The following is a 21,088-nucleotide window of genomic DNA, read 5'->3' as shown; positions in this document are numbered from 1 at the left end:
AATAAGATGTAAATTGGAGCTGGAAGGTCAGATAATAGAACAAGTGATGGAGTTTAAATACCTAGGCATCACACTATCTAGCTACGGAAGACTCGAAACAGAAGTGGAAGATCAAGTGAATAGAGCAAACAAAGCCGCAGGTTGCCTTAATGACACAATATGGAGAAATAAAAATATTGTAAAAGAAATGAAAGGCAGAATTTACAAAACAGTCATCAGACCAATAATGACTTACGCGGCAGAAACACGACCCGACACAGAGAGGACAAAAAGATTTCTCGAAACAGCGGAGATGAAAACCCTTCAAAAAATCGATGGTAAGACTCTATGGGACAGAGCTAGAAGTACAGATATACGACGGAGATGCAAGGTGGATAACATTAATAACTGGGTAAGAAACAGAAGAATAGAATGGAATGACCACATAAGCCGAATGACAACAAATAGGGTAGTCAGGAGAGCGAGAGACGGTTCCCAATAGGAAGACGATCAGTGGGAAGACCACGAAAACAATGGAACGAAAACTTACTAGAGGCACATTGAAAAAATGGACAGAGTCATGTCTATACAAAAAGAAGAAGAAGAAGAAGAAAAACATTAGGTATTATACTAAAATTAAGACGAATATTACAGATCTTTTGGTAATATTTTTATAAATTCTGTGAAATAAAATAGAAAACGCCGTAGGGTTTGATTGCGTTTTAAAGACGACAATTAACGAAAAAAGTGTACGAATTCCGGCGGTGTAATTATTTTTCCCAATGGCAGAAAAACCATTAATATTCTTAAGGGACAATCGTGTTTATTCACCAGCAGCGTTAATGAACTCTTCTGGGATACGCCTATGTGTTTAGACTCACAAAAAATGAAAAAAGAAGCAGAAAATACCGCTATTCAGAGAGAATACTTCCAGCTAGGAAATTCTAATTGACTTAATTACTGGTTTTCGTCGTGTTATTCTTCTTCGGTATTAATTGCTTTCCCCGTTGGGGATTTGTATTTTGTATTCGTTGAGGCGAAGTAAACTTTTCGCTTCATTTCTCAGGTAGCTACTGCTCTCCGGATTAAGAACTGTCATTAATTAATAGAATGACGTTTCCAGGACTTCAAACAATCGTTTCTTTTGATATCTGAAACCTTTTTCATTAAAATATCAAATTAAACTTGTTAAAATATTCCATGGGAAAAGTTGGATTTATTATACTAAAAGGTACTTTCGAATAATACCCTATTTATTAAGAGCTCTAATTATAACGTACACCAAACTCTCTTCTTGTAAAGACGTTTTATTTTTTACTTCATAAATACAGTATGAAAAATAAACAGTACTGAAATGAATATTGAAATGTTTAATGTTACATGATATACACTGTGGGCCGAAATAAAGGAGTACATGTTCTAGTTGAAAATAACTTTTTTGTTTTTTGGGCGATTTAATTTCGATTTGCACGGTTAATAGCCTAACATGTCCTCAACATGAGTGTAAATACTGAAGCAGAAATAACGTACAGGGTCGGACTTATAGAAAAATGAATGGAACGGTGCATTTGAGCTCGTTGCAAATAAAGATTGCCTTAGCTAAAATTGAATTGATATTCTCTTTTGGTAGGTTAACTCTTCAGAACACTTCAGTAAAAAGGAAATTTTTCAAAATTACCGGATTCGCATAATATCATTTTTTTATTTAAATTTTTCAGCTACTCCATGACCAAATCAAAAATAAAATTTTAGATTAGGTACCTACAACCTCGACTCGGATTTGAGTCATGAGCAATGCATGTGCAAATATAGTAATGTAGTAAAATTTCATTAAATTATTGAATATTATAAATGTGTTTTCAGAGTATATCGTTCAAATAAAGTGGAAAATGGTGTATTAAATAATTTAGCATAAAGCACACATCAATAAAAAGACAATCGTGGTTTAAGTTGGCGATCGATGAAGGAAGGTGGTCAGTCATGGTTCTACCAAGGGGTGGTGGGAAGGGGGAGGGCGGCAGTCGCCGATCTTGCCCAGGGCTGCAAAATCTCTGGAGCCGGGCCTGGGTGCAAGATGCGAGAGTCCTGGAAAAATCATGAACAAAGTATGTGGACCACATTATAAAAGAGGTCAGAGCTCCGCTAAACCTTTGCTTCCGAATTGCAGATGATAGAAAAAGATGGAGACACTTTAAGATAAATCATTGAAAATTAAAGGAGGCACGATGTCTGAATCGTATGACCAATAAGGAGGAAGGTAGCGCCTTATTACGTTAAAACAACCCAATAATAGACTTTCTTTGAGAGACTTTTACCAACATTTTATTTTAAAGTCAATTGCGACATAATTTGTCATTTTTATTTTTGATTTATTTCCACTAGATTTAATATTAATAGAAGGAAACGCCTACAAACTTAAACTATACTAATTCCAGTCTGAACCCTTAAAGTGCCCATCATTACTCAAAGGGGATAAAAACTACTTATTTATTTATTACAGTCGACGTTTACAAATGATCCAGAAGTCATGCAAGAAGTGACACATGTTTCGGTAATGGCTCGGTATGTGACATCTAGACTCAAATCTATTTTCAAAACGCCTTTTATCATCACCAAAAAATTTGAGCGAACCCCTTGTGCCCTTCGCAGAGTGTCTCTTATATGAAATTCTCAGAAACACATCGTCAATCAAACCGTCAGGCATGTCGAACGAGCACGTTGTTTGGTTCATTATGTCTAATTTATTTTAAATTGTTTGAGAGCTTAGGAAAATTATCTGTAAACATAATAAGCAGTATCGATTCAAGATGTTGGTGGTGATTTAGCAGACTTCGGTAAACAAAATCGTGCAGGTATAATCAATTGTTTGCCTTTAACGACAAGATATTTTCCGGTAGACGGAATATTATACGAGACTTTAATATTGTCATAAATTTATACATTTTAAATATAAAGTTGGTATTGGACGACAATTACAATTATAATACAAATATATATGTCAGTATTAATATCAATCTTAATCTTATTTGTAAACTTATCTAATATTTTCCTATACGCTGTGAGCTCGTACTAGTCCGTTCTTTAACGGTAAAATATTGCAAAACCTCTAAATTTTAAAGAACCGCTTGGATTGACATGAAATTTGGCATACACGTAGCTAACCAGTCAAAGAAAAAAAGTGATATTGTGCCGATATGTGCTTTTGCCCTGGTGGTAGTTTTCACCCCCTTTTGGGGATGAAAAAATATTCGTCCAAAGAAAGTCAGGAAATGGATAAACTGGCTAATTTTAAGTAACTTTTGTTCTATAGAGTTTTTTCACTAAGTCAATACTTTTCGAGTTATTTGGCAGTGAGTATGTTCATTTTTTCAACAAAATAACCACGCTTTTAGACGGTTTTTTGCAAATAACTCAAATAGTAAGTATTTTGTCGAAAAAACATTCTTAGGAAAAATATAGTTATAGCTAATTATATATAGAGTTTATATATATTATATATAGAGTTATAGCTAATCAAAGGTAGGTTCATATTCGTCAAATTCCAAATGGGATACTTCTAAACGTGAAATAACCAAAAATGAAGCACATTTCGGGATAAACTCATTACAACTTATTTAAAGTGTTTAAAAAAAGCGTCATTTTTGTTTTATAAAAAAAAAAATACTAGCATCGAAATTAAACAAGTTACGCTCAAAATAAAGTTAGTCCCTTTTGGTTTTGGTAAAAAAATCGAGAAAATCACCCCCTAATTAGTATCTTAAATGAACTTAATCGTTACGACTTCACGAGTTTCTTGACTCCTGTATATATTGTTTATATGATCTGTAAGTTTGATCGGTTCAAAGTCCTGATTATTGAAAGGGCTGTAGTTAAAAGGGGTTGAACGAGTCACTGATCACGAATGTATGCAAAATTAGAAACACTAAATCTCAATCAATTTTTGTCTAACAGAAAAACAAAAAAATACATGATATTCAGAAAAGCAAATCTGACTTTTTTTGTTTTTCGAGATTTTTGGTATCTCTAACAATTTTTAAGTTATTTTGAAAAAAAGCATATCTTTCAAAATATAAATTTTTAAAAATTTTACTTTGAAACCAAATTTTTTCAAAAATAAGCACTTTAAATCGATAAAACTTACAGATCATACAAACACAACATAACTAAAATAATTTGTGGAGCGCTAACGATTAATTTCATTTAAGTTGCTAATTAGGGGGTGGTCTTCTCGATTTTTTTTTGCAAAAACAAAAATGACCAACATTATTTTGAGCGTAACTTGCTTAAATTTAATGCTAGAAACTTTTTGTAAAAACAGAAATAAAGCTTTTTTAAACACTTTAAAAAAGTTTTAATAGCTTTTTCCCAAAAAGTGCTAAATTTTTTGGATATTTCATGTCGAAATATTTTATTTGAAATTTGGTGAATATTAATCTATTTTTCATTGGCTATAGCTATAACTCTGGTTCTACGAGATCCGCAGACCTAACGTGTACACCATTTTGTTGACATTTTTATAGGCTATATTTTTGCTAAAAACGTTTTTTTCGACAAAATACTTACCTACTTTTTGAGTAATTTGCTAAAAACCGTCTAAAAATTTGGTTATTTTGTTGAAAAATGAACATATTCACTCGCAAATAACTCGAAAAGTGTTGACTTGGCGAAAAAGCTCTATAGAACAAAAGTTACTTAAAATTTGTCAGTTTATCCATTTCCGGACTTATTTTGGACATATATTGTTTCACCCACAAAAGGGGGTGAAAGTCACCCCCAGGGCAAAAGCACACATTAGCACAATATCACTTTCTTTCTTTGACATGTAAGCTATACGTATGCCAAATTTCATGTCAATCCAAGCGGTTCTTTAAAATTTAGAGCAAAAACCGTGAAAGAATGGACTATACCTAGAGGGTATATTTACAAATTCGCGAGCGCCAGTAGTGACAAGTTTGTAAACGTTTACCGGAAATTTGACATAAATGTCAAAGTGATTAATTTAAAAATAAAATTAAAAACATTAATTATTAAAAATATTAGTTGGTCAAAGCTGTGGTATATATTTTTACCTTAAATATACTTACTTTTTAAATACTGAATTTAAGTTTTTTTTAATGTTCAGTAATATGCACAAACCATACATACTCATAGACGTTTCACGTAAATTGTCAAGGTCAAGACAGCAAATTAGTTACCATTTCAATCCAGAGATGTCGCTGTCAGTCAATTTTCTTGTCATATTTAACAACTGACAGTTGACAATTAAATTCATTTGTTATTTACTTTTTATTTTACAGTTTGTGGTTTAATTATTTTATTGTAGTGGTGTTACGTTTTTAATTAGATTTAATCACAATATTAATCAATTGTATTAAGCATCCGTTTTTATGAGTAGAATTTTTAGTTTACATTGATCATCCCGTGTTGTGTTTCTCCACATTTAAAAAAACAATATAATAGATCCTGAAACAGTTTATTCCAATCGACAAGTGTGTCATCAATATTTCTGGCCTATATATTTTTGGAAGTTTGTAAAAGATTATAAGGTAATATTTATCTAAACAATCATCCTACAAGATTTTTTCAAAAATTTTCATTCAACTCAATATTACACATCAGTGCTTTCACGTGACACATGGCAGTAGTGTTTAGCATTTTGAAAACAAATTGGAATATTTGAAGTTTTCAGTAAAATATTGAATAAAACATTGAATTGTCTTTCTGTTGTTTTAATTTCCTGCGAAATGTCATCAAAAATCCCGCAAAATTTATAAGTTGAAATTCCCACGTAACTAAAATTTGTCAATTTAGTTCCCATTCCAATCAAGAGATGGCGTTAATTCGATCCGAAAGATTAACATGGTCGTGAAACGTCTATAAGTATATATGGTCTGTGGTAATATGTATTTATAAATTAATCAATTAATCTTAGCGCCATCTGCGTAAGAATTTCATATTTTATCAATAGAACGTCAAAATTATTAGCAAAATCTTAAAAAAATCTATTAAAATTTAATTATTTTTTGCGTTGTAAATATTAACCGATAACAATTAAATAATAAATTTAAAAATTACCGGTGAAAGTTGAATTAGTAACCGCTAGGAGCGACACCAGCGAAGCTCAGAGCGTATAAGTATATTTACATTATACAGCGTGTCTACTTGAGTTGGGAACATATGGGAAACTTTTTTATTATTTATTTTACGAAAAAAAGTTATTCTTTATAAAAAGTTCTGCATGCCCCAAAACCTGAGATTCAATTATCAGATATCAAATTTTCTCAATATTATACGAGGTATGTCAAAAAATATGAATTTCGGCTAAGGGTAAAGTACCTTTATTTCTCTCAATATCGAAAATTCTTATGATAAAAAGTTGTTTGGAATTAAAAACTAAGATGAAAGACGCAATTACATGCTTCTTATTGAAAAAAAAAATATTTTTCTCAAATTTATGGATACCCAACATCGTTTTTAATTATTACAAATATCATAACTCGTTTATTATTCATTTTACGAAAAAAAGTTATTCTTCATAAAGAACTTTGCATGGTCTAAAATCTAAGACACAACCATGATATATCAACTTTTATTAATTTTATACGAGGTGTGTCAAAAAATATGAAATTCGCTCAATATTATAGCACCTTTATATTTCACAGTATTTCAATTAGAAGGATGTAATTGCATATTGACACATAGTTTTTAATTCTAAACAACTTTTTTAATAACCGTTTTCAATATTGTGAAAAATAAAGGTACTTTACTCTTGAGTGAAATTCATATTTTTTGACATAACTCGTATAAAATTAATAAAATGCCATATCTGTTGATTGAATCTTCGGTTTAGGACATACAGAGATTTTTATAAAGAATACCTTTTTTTCGTAAAAGTAATAATAAAAGAGTTATCGTATGTGTAATGAATAAAAACGAAGTTAGTATCAATAAATTTGAGAAAAATTTGGAAAATATTTTTTTCCAATTAGAAGCATGTAATTACATATTTGAGCTTGGTTTTTATTTCCAAACAACTTTTCATAATAAGAATTTTCGATATTGAGAGAAATAAAGGTACTTTACCCTTAGCCGTAATTCATATTTTTTGACATACCTCGTATAATATTGAGAAAATTTGATATCTGATAATTGAATCTTAGGTTTTGGGGCATGCAGAACTTTTTATAACGAATAACTTTTTTTCGTAAAATTAATAATAAAAAAGTTTCCCATATGTTTCCAACTCAAGTAGACACGCTGTATACAAATTTGAACCATTCCTTTTTATTTCTAGCCAACGTCCTTGCTTCTGCCAATGTTTTCCCTTTATTTCGATTATGTTTTCTATTGGTCTATCCCACGGTTCTTAGACATTGCTACGGTTGTCTGGATCGACTAACCAATGAATATTAAGGGTGCGATTGCGTCACAAGTATACTGTAATTTGAATCGTAATATGATTAATCGGTATTTTTATGTCTTTGATGTATGGAAAATAGTCAAGATAGTTCAGAATTAAAGATGTTTATTGGATTATAATACATAATTATGGAAAACTGTTGATATTTATCCAATGGTTTAACAGTAGAAAGTCGGGCTTAGCTTACCTACCTAGAAAGCCGGAAGGGATCATTTTGGCCCCACGTTCTTTAATCAATTCAAACTCAGTTTAAAGAAATTAAATCTACTCTAGACGATTGAATCTGATTTTATTTTTTACTTTCATTGTTTAACACATTCGCTGCCTATCAAAAACATTCGGAACACCATACAGTTTGCAGTTTTTGATATTTGTCACACATTGCCTTGTTACAGCCGCGGCAATGATTGGAAGTATGATTTCCTTTACAAAATATTTTCAACTGATATTTTTGTCGTTTTTGGATAGTAACAGTGATAGTTGTTGGTAGACCTGGTGTTGCTAGGCGTAGTTCAAGATTTCGGGAGGCAAGGTATGGGGCCCATATTTCTTCACACAGCCGAAGAATAAACTTACAAAGACTGAGTGTACTTCCAGTTATTTCTTTATAAATAATCCATGCATTTATTGCTTTCAAGTCAAGAGTATTATAAAACACGTACATAGACCATCGTCTTGAAGTTACTTTTGTAGTATAAAGACGCGTCATTTGGTCCTCTACACTCACAATTGTATCTTTGTGTTCACTTGTGTTCACCAAAAATTTTATCTTTATTACGTAGATGATCAGTACCAGTATAAGGCTAACCATTTACAATAAACATACATAAATATAATTTTACCCATCCGACAGGAATTTGAAAGAAAGCTCGTGGAATTTCCCAGAAAACGATAATAACTTACACAGGGTCAATCTGGCCCCTTTAGATTTCTATGGTAGATTTGTTAGAAAAACCCTTTAATAAATTTAGTAAACAATATTTTTTTGTGCTAAATAAGTCTTTGTATCAAAACATTAAAAGTCATAAAATATGAAATTATTATTGTCTCAAATAAAAAAACTACAATAACTTCAAATCGCAAGAAGGGCCAAATTAGCCCCTCCGACTTTCTAGTGTAAAGCAATTTTTACGGAAATCTAGGAATTCAATCTCCACTCAACACTAAAAATTTGTCGCTGAATTTCCATTAACTATTGAATACATACCATCCTTTGAGGTCAGCTAGGAATATGTGAATTAGAATTGCTGGCATAAGTTATTGTAAGAATTTAAATAATGGTAATAAATTTGGCCACACTACAGTCTGTACCTGGCATTCTAAAATGTGATCAACATTATTATTACGTTAATACATAATGAAATTTTAACGTTTTAACCTACCTTATAAATATATATTCTTATTTAAGCTTATTTAAATGGAAGTTACCTCATTTGTGATTGTATTTGGTATAATGATGGAGAAGTTGTATTTACAAAGTCTCTGGGATTGACAGACATGGATAATTCAAGGTTTTCACATTTTTTCAAAATGGGTGAAAACAACATTTTTCAAAATAATATAAATCGGAGTGAGGTTAAATAATATAGATTTAGGTTTCAGTTCGAGCATTTCAGAACAATTCCCATATCAAATGATAAATTTTTATATCATTTGAAATTAATATAGTCCACTGTACATCGTCCCTTTTTGGAAGATGATTGCAAAAATCTTAAAAATGGTCTTAACTGCTTCGTTTAAGCAAGTCTACCACTTTCTGAAAAATTTTAGAGTGCAGGTTGGACGCGTTTCCGCGTCCCGCGTCATTAACATATTTACGTTGCCGGACTAACGAAACGTGGCTGTAAATTTTTCGGACAAGAGATCGACAATCTTTATTAATTAAATATAAGTACTATAAATTGAAAATTAAGAATTTTGTAATTTTCAATTTAAAGTACTTATATTTAATAAATAAAAATTGTCAATCTCTTGTCCGACAAATTTACAACCGCATTTCCTTAGTCCGACAACGTAAATAGGCTAATGACGAGAGACGCGAAAATGCGTCCAACCTGTACTATGAAAATTTTCAGAAAATGGTAGACTCGCTCAAACGAAGCAGTTAAGACCATTTTTAAGACTTTTGTAATCATCGTCCAAAAAGAGCGATATACTGTGGACTATTATAAATGTGATTACTGATGGAACACTTCTCAACCAATTGAGGTAGCCACCAGATTCTCAGCCACACGAGGCAGCAAGCTTGTAGATTCGAGGGATTAATTTCTCAAGAAAAATCATTATTTATTAGCTGGATTGTTTCAACATTAATACCACAAGAGGGGGAGAATACATTACAAAATAATGCGACAATTTATCGAAAACTTGTTGCTTGGCAATAGACATGAGAACCAGCAGGATTCGAGGGCAACAAGTTTGAGAAACAAATTGGAGCAATATTTTCTTATTTATCCTTACTATCGTGTGATATCCGAAATATTATTTTTTTATACTCACATACAAAATTCAAGTATGACATTTATCACAATTATTGTTTTACAACTTATCTAAAAGAACAGCATGAGCTGACTTAGCAAATATTCAGACGAAGATATCAATAAAATATTAGTTAAAATTAATATTAATCTTAATATTAGTTAAATTATTTAGAAATACAGTTTTATTCATAAAATAATCTTACCGAATTACACTCGAGCTCTTAAACTTGGCTATTTGTAGTGCCCTCATGACAAATTGACATTAGGCGTAGAACTAAAAGTTTAATTTCTTTTATTTTCTTAATAATGTGACATTTGTCAAAACTATAAAACTCTTTCAGTATAATATAAGTGCGTTCGAGGGTGGCTGTCGGCGACAAGTCGGCGACAAATTAGCAGCAAAACGCATGCGCACTTTAAAATGATATAAATAATATCGTTAATAGATAAATATACAAGGTATATTTACCTAGTATAATTTAATAATTAGTTATTAATATTAATTAAAAGTGAATATATTTTGTATATTTGTCTATTAACGGTATTATTTATATTAAGTGAGGTTAGAAATTGTCGGCGACAATTTGTCAACTGTACCCGCGAACGCAATTACAGTGGAACCCCGATAAGTCGGCCTCCGATAACCCGGAAGTCCGGCTAACCCGGTCGGATTTTTACCAGACAACACAAACATTTTTTGAGTTTGAGTTTTTACCAATAAATGAACAATAATGTATACAACTGTACGTAATTTAGATGTATTGTGCATATTGCATATTATGTATTTCATGTTTTTTCAATTATAATGGAGTTAATCTGTAAGTATACTGTATTTTATTAATTTTTGTCATACTTTCTGGCTAACCCGGATTTTTGATAACTCGGATCGGCCGCGGTCCCGATTAATCCGACTTATCGAGGTTCCACTGTACTATGTAAGTAGTTTACTCCCAGTATAGTAATAATCTGATTGGACAGGATTAAACAAGTGATGAAAAATCTTACTACATGATTGCAAATTAATATTACTAAAAAATAATCTAAATTATATGTGAGAAACTATTTTTTTTAACAAAGTAAGTTATCAATCGAAGTAGCACAGAAAATGACAATCAATATCGTCTCCATACCACCAGATTGAAAACAGGTGGAATACATTCTTTAGTTACACCTCCTGAAATTTTCAAAATTTATAAATCATACAGGATGTCGAGGAAATTAAGATGAGAGAATTTTAAATAATTCACAACTCATCTGCTCAGTGTGATACAAGTTCCAACAAGAAATATTCCTTAATACTCAAACAAAAGAGTAAATGAATTAAAAAATATGGTATGGAGACGATATATATTGTCGTTTTCTGTGCTACTTCGATTGATAACTTACTTTGTTTTTCGTTAGATGGCCCTAGTTCATCCGTGAGATTTCTTTCTTTGCAATTCGGAAAGGCCCAGAGTGTGGTACGTGGAAGAATTTGAGAGAGGAGGATATGGGACTACTGATGAGGGGGAAACAACCCCGGAAACCGGTAAAGACTCTTCCTGCGCTCTCAGATTTGACCATAGTATTATGCAGCTGCTGCATGTTCGTGTTGCAAAGAAATTGAGAATGTTTATACATTTATTTTAATTTTTTTTTATTTGAAGGATTCTGGATTTTGAATAGTCAAGTGGCAATATAACTTTAATTAGGGCAAATATAACTTTAATTTACAATTAGATCGAACATGATTAGAAAAATTGTATCCAGAATCTTATAATAGTCGATGAGCAAAGGATGAACTACAATATTTTTCCAAATTTTTATGAATCGGTTGGTAAAGTAAAACTTCGCAATCTATCTTTAACAGCCATACTTTTAGAAGTTATATTTTTATTTGAATTAGAATTAGATCAAGCAGGTCGAGTGGATCGAGTATTTGTGAGTTAAAAGATATACGTCTGGATCCCGCGTACCAAAAAAAAGGTTACTAATAGCAAGGTGAAAATTTGTTAATAGCTTTACGGTGTCTAGTCGGACAACTTTTGATGTATGGGAACACTGGAACAGGGGAAGTTTTAATTGTGGAACGTGATTTTAATTGTGAAACGTGTCATCCTGACAAGTTTATGATTGTGAAAACTAGTAGGTTGTTTTTAAGTTTATTCAATAACAAACTTTATATAATATAGAAAAAAATATTTTTCCGACAAATATGTTGTAGTCCTGTCGCCAGGGGGGGTACAACGGCCTCGTTAATTCAGATGGACTTACCCAAGTTTTTTTTATGTATTTTGACCCGTAGAACACGAATTTTTTGGGTAACAGTTGATCCGGATGTCGATAAGATTGTTATAGACCAAGAACTTGAGGAATCAAATAACAGCGATTTTTGGCAAAACAAAACAATATTTTGTATTTTTTGGGTCATTTTAAGCAAAAAATATTTCTACAAGTTTTTTAGTAGGATGCACAGTTTTCGAGATAAACGCGGTTGAACTTTCAAAAAATCGAAAAACTGCAATTTTTAAACCCGAATAACTTTTGATTAAAAAATAAAATAGCAATTCTGCTTAGCGCCTTTGAAAGTTCAAGTCAAATTATGTCGGTTTTGATTATTTGCATTGCTAAAAATTTATTGTGTTATTGTTAAACAAAGCTACAAACCACTAGTGCGTGAGTGATGTTTCTATGATTTCTCATTTAAAATCGAACGAGTAGGTAGAATAGGTACTAGTGCAATCAAGACTATTTCTACGTTACATGCGTTAAAACGCATGTAAAAGCACGGGAAACCCTACGTGTTTATAGCTTTGTTAAACAATAAAAAAATAAATTTTTACCAATGCAAATAATCAAAACCGATATAATTTGACTTAAACTTTCAAATGCGGTAAGCAGACTTGCTATTTTATTTTTTAATCAAAAGTTATTCGGGTTCAAAAATTGCAATTTTTCGATTTTTTTAAAGTTCAACCGCGTTTATCTCGAAAACTGTGCATCCTACGAAAAAACTTGTAGAAATATTTTTTACTTAAAATGGCCCAAAAAATACAAAATATTGTTTTGTTTTGCCAAAAATCGCTGTTATTTGATTCCTCAAGTTCTTGGTCTATAACAATCTTATCGACATCCGGATCAACTGTTACCCAAAAAATTCGTGTTCTACGGGCCAAAATACATAAAAAAAACTTGAGTAAGTCCATCTGAATTAACGAGGCCGTTGTACCCCCCCTGGCGACAGGACTATTGGGCATTTTAATAATTCCGACACGTAAAACATGTCTAATGACGAATTTTGTTGGTAATAAATAGCAGTTTGATTTTTGCATGAGCGTTTAACCCGGCACCTGCCACGTGGGGTGCTACCAGCACCCCATAACACATTTTTATCAAATGTTTGGTATTTCAAGTTTGGTAACGGAGCTGTGCGTCATAGTAGCTTTCTATAATATTATATAGCATAGATGTGTTAGTGTTTGAATTGGTTATTTAGTGTCATTGTGAACTTATAGCTCTAAAATCGAATTGGGGTGACATCATCTGGCACTTTAAGTTTTAATTTTTTTTGTATTTTTGATAAACAGGTCAAATTTACATGTGTTATTGAAATAAATGATTTAAGTTATTAATATAAACTATATACTCACTAAATCTTAATTTTTTTAGATATCTTACTTGACTTCATTTATTATGGCTTGGTACTTGCTAATTTGCTTATGACACTTTTTCATTTTATTTTTCAACTTTTATAACATATTAGTGGCTGATATGTCAATAAAACATGTTATATTCAACACTTTATATTCTTGTGTTACTCAACACATTATTTTGTTTTTCAAACAAGTAGATCACAGAAAATTTTTAAGGGGTGCTGTGAGCACCCCACGTGGCAGTTGGCGCCTTGCAAAGCCACGTGGCAGGTGCCGGGTTAATGAAAGAGCAACAAATCAATTGGAAGTTCTTTTTTGACAAAATACATGGGAATTTTTGGTAGTCTGACGTTCGAAACCTGTAACCTGTTCCACTGTTAAAACTTCCCCTGTTCTAGTGTTCCCGTACATCAAAGTTTGTCCGACTGGACACCGCTAATAACAAATTTTCAGCTTGCTATTAATCAACTTTTTTATCAATAATTTCCAATAAATTGATGGTTTGACATTAATCTAAAAGATAGATTTCGATGGCAGTGTGTTATTCTTCTTCTTCTTCTTCTTCTTCTTCAGCCTGTGTTCGTCCACTGCTGGACATAGGCTGCTCCATTTGCTTCCATTGATTTCTACTCTTGGCAATTCTCCTCCACTGTTTGCCCGCGACTTGTTTGATATCATCTGCCCACCTCTTCTGCGGTCTGCCTACTCCTCGCCTGTTCTCTCTTGGTCTCCAGTTTGTTAGTCTCTGTGTCCATTTTTCGGGATTATCTCGGGCAACATGTCCGACCCATTGCCACTTGAGCCTTGCTATACGTTCTGCGACATCAGTAATCTTTGTTCTTTCACGAATGTCGATATTTCGAATTTTGTCTCTCAAACTAATCCCTAGCATGGCCTTCTCCATCGCTCTTTGAGTTGTACTGAGCTAAGGTTTTCTTTGTAAAGGCCATGGTCTCCAGTCCGTATGTAGTTACAGGCAAGATACATTTGTCATAAACTCTAGGTTTTAGACACATTGGTATATCTCTATTCTTTAAGATAAAGCTTAACTTGCCGAAAGCTACCCAAGACAATTGTATGCGTCTTTTTATTTCGGCTATTTGGTTTTCTTTGCCGATTTTGATGGTATGTCCAAGATATATATAGTGGTCTACCTTTTCAAGACTGACGTTGTCAATAACAAGATTAGTTTTTACATTACTCATTATTTTTGTTTTCTGAAGATTCATTTTGAGACCTATTTTATTTGACTGCTGGTTTAGTTCCTTCATCATTTGCTCCAGTTCCTTGATATATGTACTGAATAATACTATGTCGTCCGCAAACCTCAAATGACTCAAACGTACACCATCAATGTTTAGACCTTTTTCCTCCCAGTCGAGCTGTTTGAATACATTTTCCAATGCTAAGGTAAAAAGTTTTGGTGAAATAGTATCACCCTGTCTAATACCTTTACCAAGGCGTATTTTTTCGGTTTTTTGGTCTTCATTGATTTTGATGTGGAATGTGGCCTGTTCATAAATGTTTTTAATGAGTGTAGTGTACCGTGAGTCTATTCGAGCATCCCTGAGGGCTGACAAAAAGGACCAGGTTTCAATACTATCGAAAGCCTTGTGAAAGTCAATAAATGCCATATGTAAGGGTACATTATATTCTGTGGTTTTTTCTACCAGTGTTCTGATGGTTTGTAAGTGATCGTTAGTACCAAACCCTTTTCGAAATCCCGCCTGTTCAACCGGTTGATATAAATCAAGTTTTTGTGTTATGCGGTTGGTTATTATTCTTGTTAGCAATTTGTATAAATGTGACAACAAACTTATAGGCCTGTAGTTTTCAATATTAGTAGTGTCTCCTTTCTTGTGTAAAAGTATTATTTCGGCGTTTTCCCACAGATTGGGTATTCTTTTCTCTATTAGACACCTATTCAGCAAGAGTTCCACAACCTCTACAACGGTGTTGCCACCCATTTTTAACATTTCAGACGTTATATGATCCTCGCCAGGAGCTTTTTTATTCTTCATTTGCTGTAAGGCATGTCTAATTTCCGAAGAAGTTATTTTAGGGAGAGTTTCCGAGCCGACGTTTAGAATTGTTCTATGGTCTGTTCCGGGGTTCTGTATAGTGGATGTATAAAGATTCTTGTAGAACGTTTGTATTTCCTTGATTATTTGAGTTTTTTCCGTCACCGTATTCCCCTGTTGGTTTTTGATTTTAGTTATCTTCGATTTTCCTTTAGTTAAATTTGATTTCAATACTCTCATGTTTCTATTGTCTTCGATGGTTTGCAATATTTGTTTTGTTTTATAAGCCCGCAAGTCTGACCTTATGCTCTTTTTAACTTTATTGTTGATAGCCTTATATTCTGGTAATTCTTTAGATGTTCTTCTTCTTTCTTCCATTAAATCCAGTGTTGTTTGTTTAAGTTTCGTTTTTCTCGGATTTTTATTTTTACCACAGATCTTTTTTATAGTTGATGTTATGTCATTCGTTAATTTTTCTGTTATTTCATTTATATCTTTCGTGTTGAATATTGGTAAAGGTCCTAGTTTCTTTTTTAATTCACTTTGATATTCCTCTTGACTCATTTCGAGTGCTTCTATGTTTGGTAATTTATCCTGTGTTAATAATTTTCTTCTATCGAATTTCGTATTTACTTCTATTCGCACCCTAACTAATCGATGGTCACTACCAATGTCGACAGAATTTAGTACAGTAACATCTTTAGCAATGTTTTTGAAGTTAGAGAGTATAAAGTCAATTTCATTTTTTACTTTGCCGTCTGGGCTGTGCCACGTCCATTTTCTCTGCATCTTTTTCTTGTAGAATGTGTTTAAGCAGAATAGCTTTTCTTTGCTGAGGAAATTTGCGAGCATATCTCCCCTGTGATTTCTACTTCCCAGTCCAAAATTTCCAATATATTCGTTGTCGTTGTTATTTTCGTTCTTTCCTATTTTAGCGTTGAAATCTCCCGTAATTATTACGTAATATGTTTTCTCTAGGTTTCTGGCTCTTGTAATGTCTTCATAAAGTTGTTCTACCTCTTCATCATCTGCAGAAGAAGTTGGCGCATAACAATGGATTATTTGAATACTATATCTACAATTTAGTTTTATCACCAGATAGATAACTCTATGTGCATTTTGTGTGTACTAAGCGAATTCTTGCCTCCCCCAGATTCCACGAGGCAGACCCTTTTCTGGGTGTGGGACTTGGCATAACATACCGTACCCACCTGGGGACCATATCCGTTCGTTTTAGTATTCGCTATTTCTATGTAGTTGGAAGGATGAGTAGCCCTAAAACACCACGCTGGCTAGACGGGTTGGTGAGTTTTATATCAGCCGCCCACTCTGGGTCAGACGCTGTTCGTAGCCGTCCATTCTGGATCAGACGCTACGGTTTTGATTCTATATTACCCCTATAATCGAGGGTTGCCACTTCCGCCATCCACACCGTACCGAAGCTCCGCTTCTCCGCCATGTCTGCCGTTGTGGACTTCATCCGTAACCCTGGAAAAGGGACCCTAAACAGGTACTAGTTTCCCGGGTCAGGAAACCCCCGGAATCTGCGAGGGGCAGGGATTGATTCATTTTCCCTGATAGGACTATCTTCAATAATTTAAAGAGTACCTACTCGCTACCCATAACTAATTGAACTAAGTGTTGAACTAATGTGAACTAATGACTAATTGAATTAAGTTTTTTAAATACTTAAACGTTTTTTTCTGAGAAAATTTCATCAAATAGGCAAATAATGGACCAAAAATGTTGCAATAAATAAGTCTAAAATATGGTCCATTATCTCTTAACAGATATAATTGAAGAAGTATTTTTTTTTGTAGAGCTACAGAGTTCTTTAAATATTGCACTGATGAAGTTGAATAAGAACATTTCGATATATTTTTTTTATAATATTCTCTATAGATTAAAGGAATCTTAACAGAATATTAAAAATTAATATTTTGGCACAGCGGAACCTACTTTTAAATTGTTAATATGGGTGAATACTGGGTGAACCAATGAAAACAGTCCACCTCGCTATTTGTCAGTATTTATTAGATTTTAAGGAAATGAGGAAACAAGTCGTTTTTTTTTCTAATGGATAGATAGATACATTTTTACGATACATAAACTGATGCACCCCTCAGTAAGCCCTTCCTTTCCACTTCCCCAAGTCCTTGTTATTAAAATAAGGAATGTACCATGTGCGGCACATCATTCGGAAGCCATTTGCATGGTGTATTCAGACATAACAAACGTCTTCGTTAAGGTCATTTTTTCTAGTCTGATTAACTTTTCCGAAATTTCAAGTACTCTTAAGGCCTGGTAGAGATGCCTTCTTACCTCAGAATCGTAAGCTTATTTGAAATCTATAAAGAGATGGTTTATCTTTAACTCTTGCTCCTACGTACTGTTCTGAATCATTTAATCTACGATGTTTCTGTCTCTTTTGAATCCTCCTTGGTATTTACCAACCTGCTGGTTTAAGTGCGTTTCCAGTCTACTTTTTATGACTGGCGAGTACCTTAAATGTTTCGTCCAGGAGAGTGATACCCCTGTAGTTTTCGCATAATGCTCTATCTCCCTTCTTATGAATGGGACATACTGTTACCTTTCTCCATACTTCCGGTATTTGCTCTCGCTCCCAGAATTTTGTCAGCAGGCTACATATCCGCATTATAAGTGCTTCTCCCTCATGCTTAATTAATTCTGCAGTAATACCATTGCCGCTTGGACTTCTATTGTTTTACATGCTATGTATGATTATTTCGTCGTTGGAGTGTCCATTGTTTTCGCTGGGCCGTTAATTTTCTCTAGCATTTCCACTAATTCCTGATCACTTCCATCCAGTCCTTCATTAACCCTTAAACGCCCAACCTTTTTTAGGTTCCATGTTCGCCCAAGAGTGGGTAAAAAATGTCCACCTCGAAAATAGCTAAATTTATTGAGGGTTGTTGAAAATGGATTAAACTTAAGAATCTTATGCTTAATAAACACAGCATCTTCTAAAATATTAATATAAACAATTTACAAACCTTAACAAAATTACAATGTACATCAAAATTAACATACCAGTAATTCAGATTTGTCGATTTTCCCTATATTCTTTCTTTCAGCCTCCTCATTGGCCAGTAATTATGTAATTATACATCGATAATTATATGGATTATCTTCCTACCAACGAGAAATTATATAGAAACCTTTAGTAACAAGTTTTGCCAAGGGTGTACTTTTTATGCCCATCCATATTTAACTCAAGATGCTGCTTTTATTTTTAAAAATATTGGTAGAACCAAATTAACATTCGATAATGAGCTCTCTTTTTAAGGATAGATAATTCAAAAAAAATTATACACGTAATAAATATGTTACAAGGGAATACGCATTAGGTGGACATTTTTTACCCACCCTTGGGCGTTTAAGGGCTAAGTAGCCCTCTAAAATGCTCCTGCCATCTATCTAGCTTCCCCTGCTTATCTTCTATTAGGCAGGCCTTACTTTTTTAGTACTTATATTTTCTTGCACATTGGTCACTGCTCCTTTTCATCTCCTGGTAGAAGTTTCTCGACCACAAATGAAGAACATTTTCAACGCAAACTTTTCGTTCATAAATTCGCAAAGTCTGTGTGTTATTGCGTCGCCGCTCCTATAGTACCTAGAGCCGATTTACCGATAAACTCTTGTGTAGTTTTTTCTTCTGAATTCAAAGCTGAAAACGGCAATTCGATATCTCTAACCATCTTCGAGATAACCGACTTTAAAGTCTAAAATGTGACGTCACAATCCTTTTATTGTCTTCCGACACACTAAACGTCATCTGAAATCGTTGTTATTAGTGAGTAGGCTATTTTTAATCTGAATTTGTTAACTCACAATAAAACACTGAAAAACGTTTGTTTTCTATACTTCCACAAAATTTATTACAACTATGTTATTACTACAGCTGTTTCGGCAAAGTGCCTTTCTCAAGTGATTAAGCAATTTGTTAAGCAAAGCATAGGATATTTGGTATTTACATTTAAGTTTGACACTTGGTGAATGTCAAACTAAATTTTAAATTAGGTATTAATAAAATATAAATGACATTTTAAAGTGAATTTAATTATTATATAAATTAAATAAGATGTTTAAAAATACAATTTGAGTATATTATTTTGAAAACAATAATGTATTAACAACAAAAGTTTCTACGAGTATACGGCCTCCCTTTTAATGATAAATAGACTGTTCCATTTTTAGGCCAGCGGTAGCAACTCCCAAAAATTACGTTATATCAACCACGCAAATCAACTTTAAGATGAATGACCAATTTGGTGATTCTTTATATTTTCGATACCGCTGAATCTGAATATGAAGTTTATTTTTATCTAGACTTGGTGGTAAATGTTAAGAAATAACATTTTATGCAAAAATGCGAAAAATCAATTTCATCTGTAAAGGACATCGCACGCACACATCTTATGGAAAATATAATGTCACTCAAATTCAATAAAATTTATACCAATAGATTGGTTTTAAATTAACGATCAAATCTTATCATTGCGCCAACTCTCTATTTTCAAAAATAGGAGCAGAAATTGATATAAATAAATCTGAAATCAAATGGGTAGGTACATAAGTTAGAGAGAGAAAAAATATTTTAAAATACCCATATTTTCGGTACTCCATAAATCAGTGGATTAGTTTCACTAATCCGCTTAGGCCCAGCGGGATTTAAGCTGGTATGAATAGCACTCAGAGCAATAATGATTGTAACTAACATTTTATGGACTCCAAAAATGTGATTTCGATAAATTTTAATTGCAATTTGCGCCGTAATTAATCATAATTAAGAGTTGGCGCAATGATAAGAATTGATCGTTAATTTAAAACGAATCTAATCGTATAAATTTTATTGAATTTGAGTGACATTATATTTTCCATAAGATGTGTGCGATGTCCTTTCAAATCAATTTTTACTGTGTCATCGTTAGTATTTAAATAACAATGTGCTTTATTCAAACTGTTTAAACAAATTAAAAGAGGAGTTGTTAATTTTTAAACATTTTGTCGTCAGATTCCGTTAGTTTCATGTTTAGTTAAAAAAGTTGAGTGACAAATTTTTAGTTTATAATTTTCACATTATAATGGAAAATTAGGAATAAAATAAATACAGGAATAAAATATAATTCATGAAGAAGTTTTTTGGAAAATTTCAAGTCAAAGTATGCAATAAGAAAAAAGTTATGTTACTTTATAGACGAGTGCCACTCTTAAAATAACGCTTATTTCTCAAGATACTGACCAGGGTGTGGTGAATGGCTAATTTTCGTGTAACCTATGGTTTTGATGGTGCTGAAAACGAAAATAAGGTTTATTTTAAGTCATCATTTTCATTTATAACCCTTGCATTTTTAAATTGACGAAGAAAAGTTATTCTTCATAAAAAGCTCCTCATTGTCTAAGATTTATGATGCAACCATCATATATAAAATTTTATTAATTTTATACAAGGTGTATAAAAAATATAAATTTTGAGTAAAATATTTTTATAGTTAACAACATTTAAATTGGACTGATATAATTGCAAATTGAAAT

This window comes from Diabrotica virgifera, chromosome 7 (assembly GCF_917563875.1).
Source record: "Diabrotica virgifera virgifera chromosome 7, PGI_DIABVI_V3a".
In the NCBI taxonomy this organism is placed as follows: domain Eukaryota; kingdom Metazoa; phylum Arthropoda; class Insecta; order Coleoptera; family Chrysomelidae; genus Diabrotica; species Diabrotica virgifera.
This window is presented reverse-complemented; position numbering follows the sequence as displayed.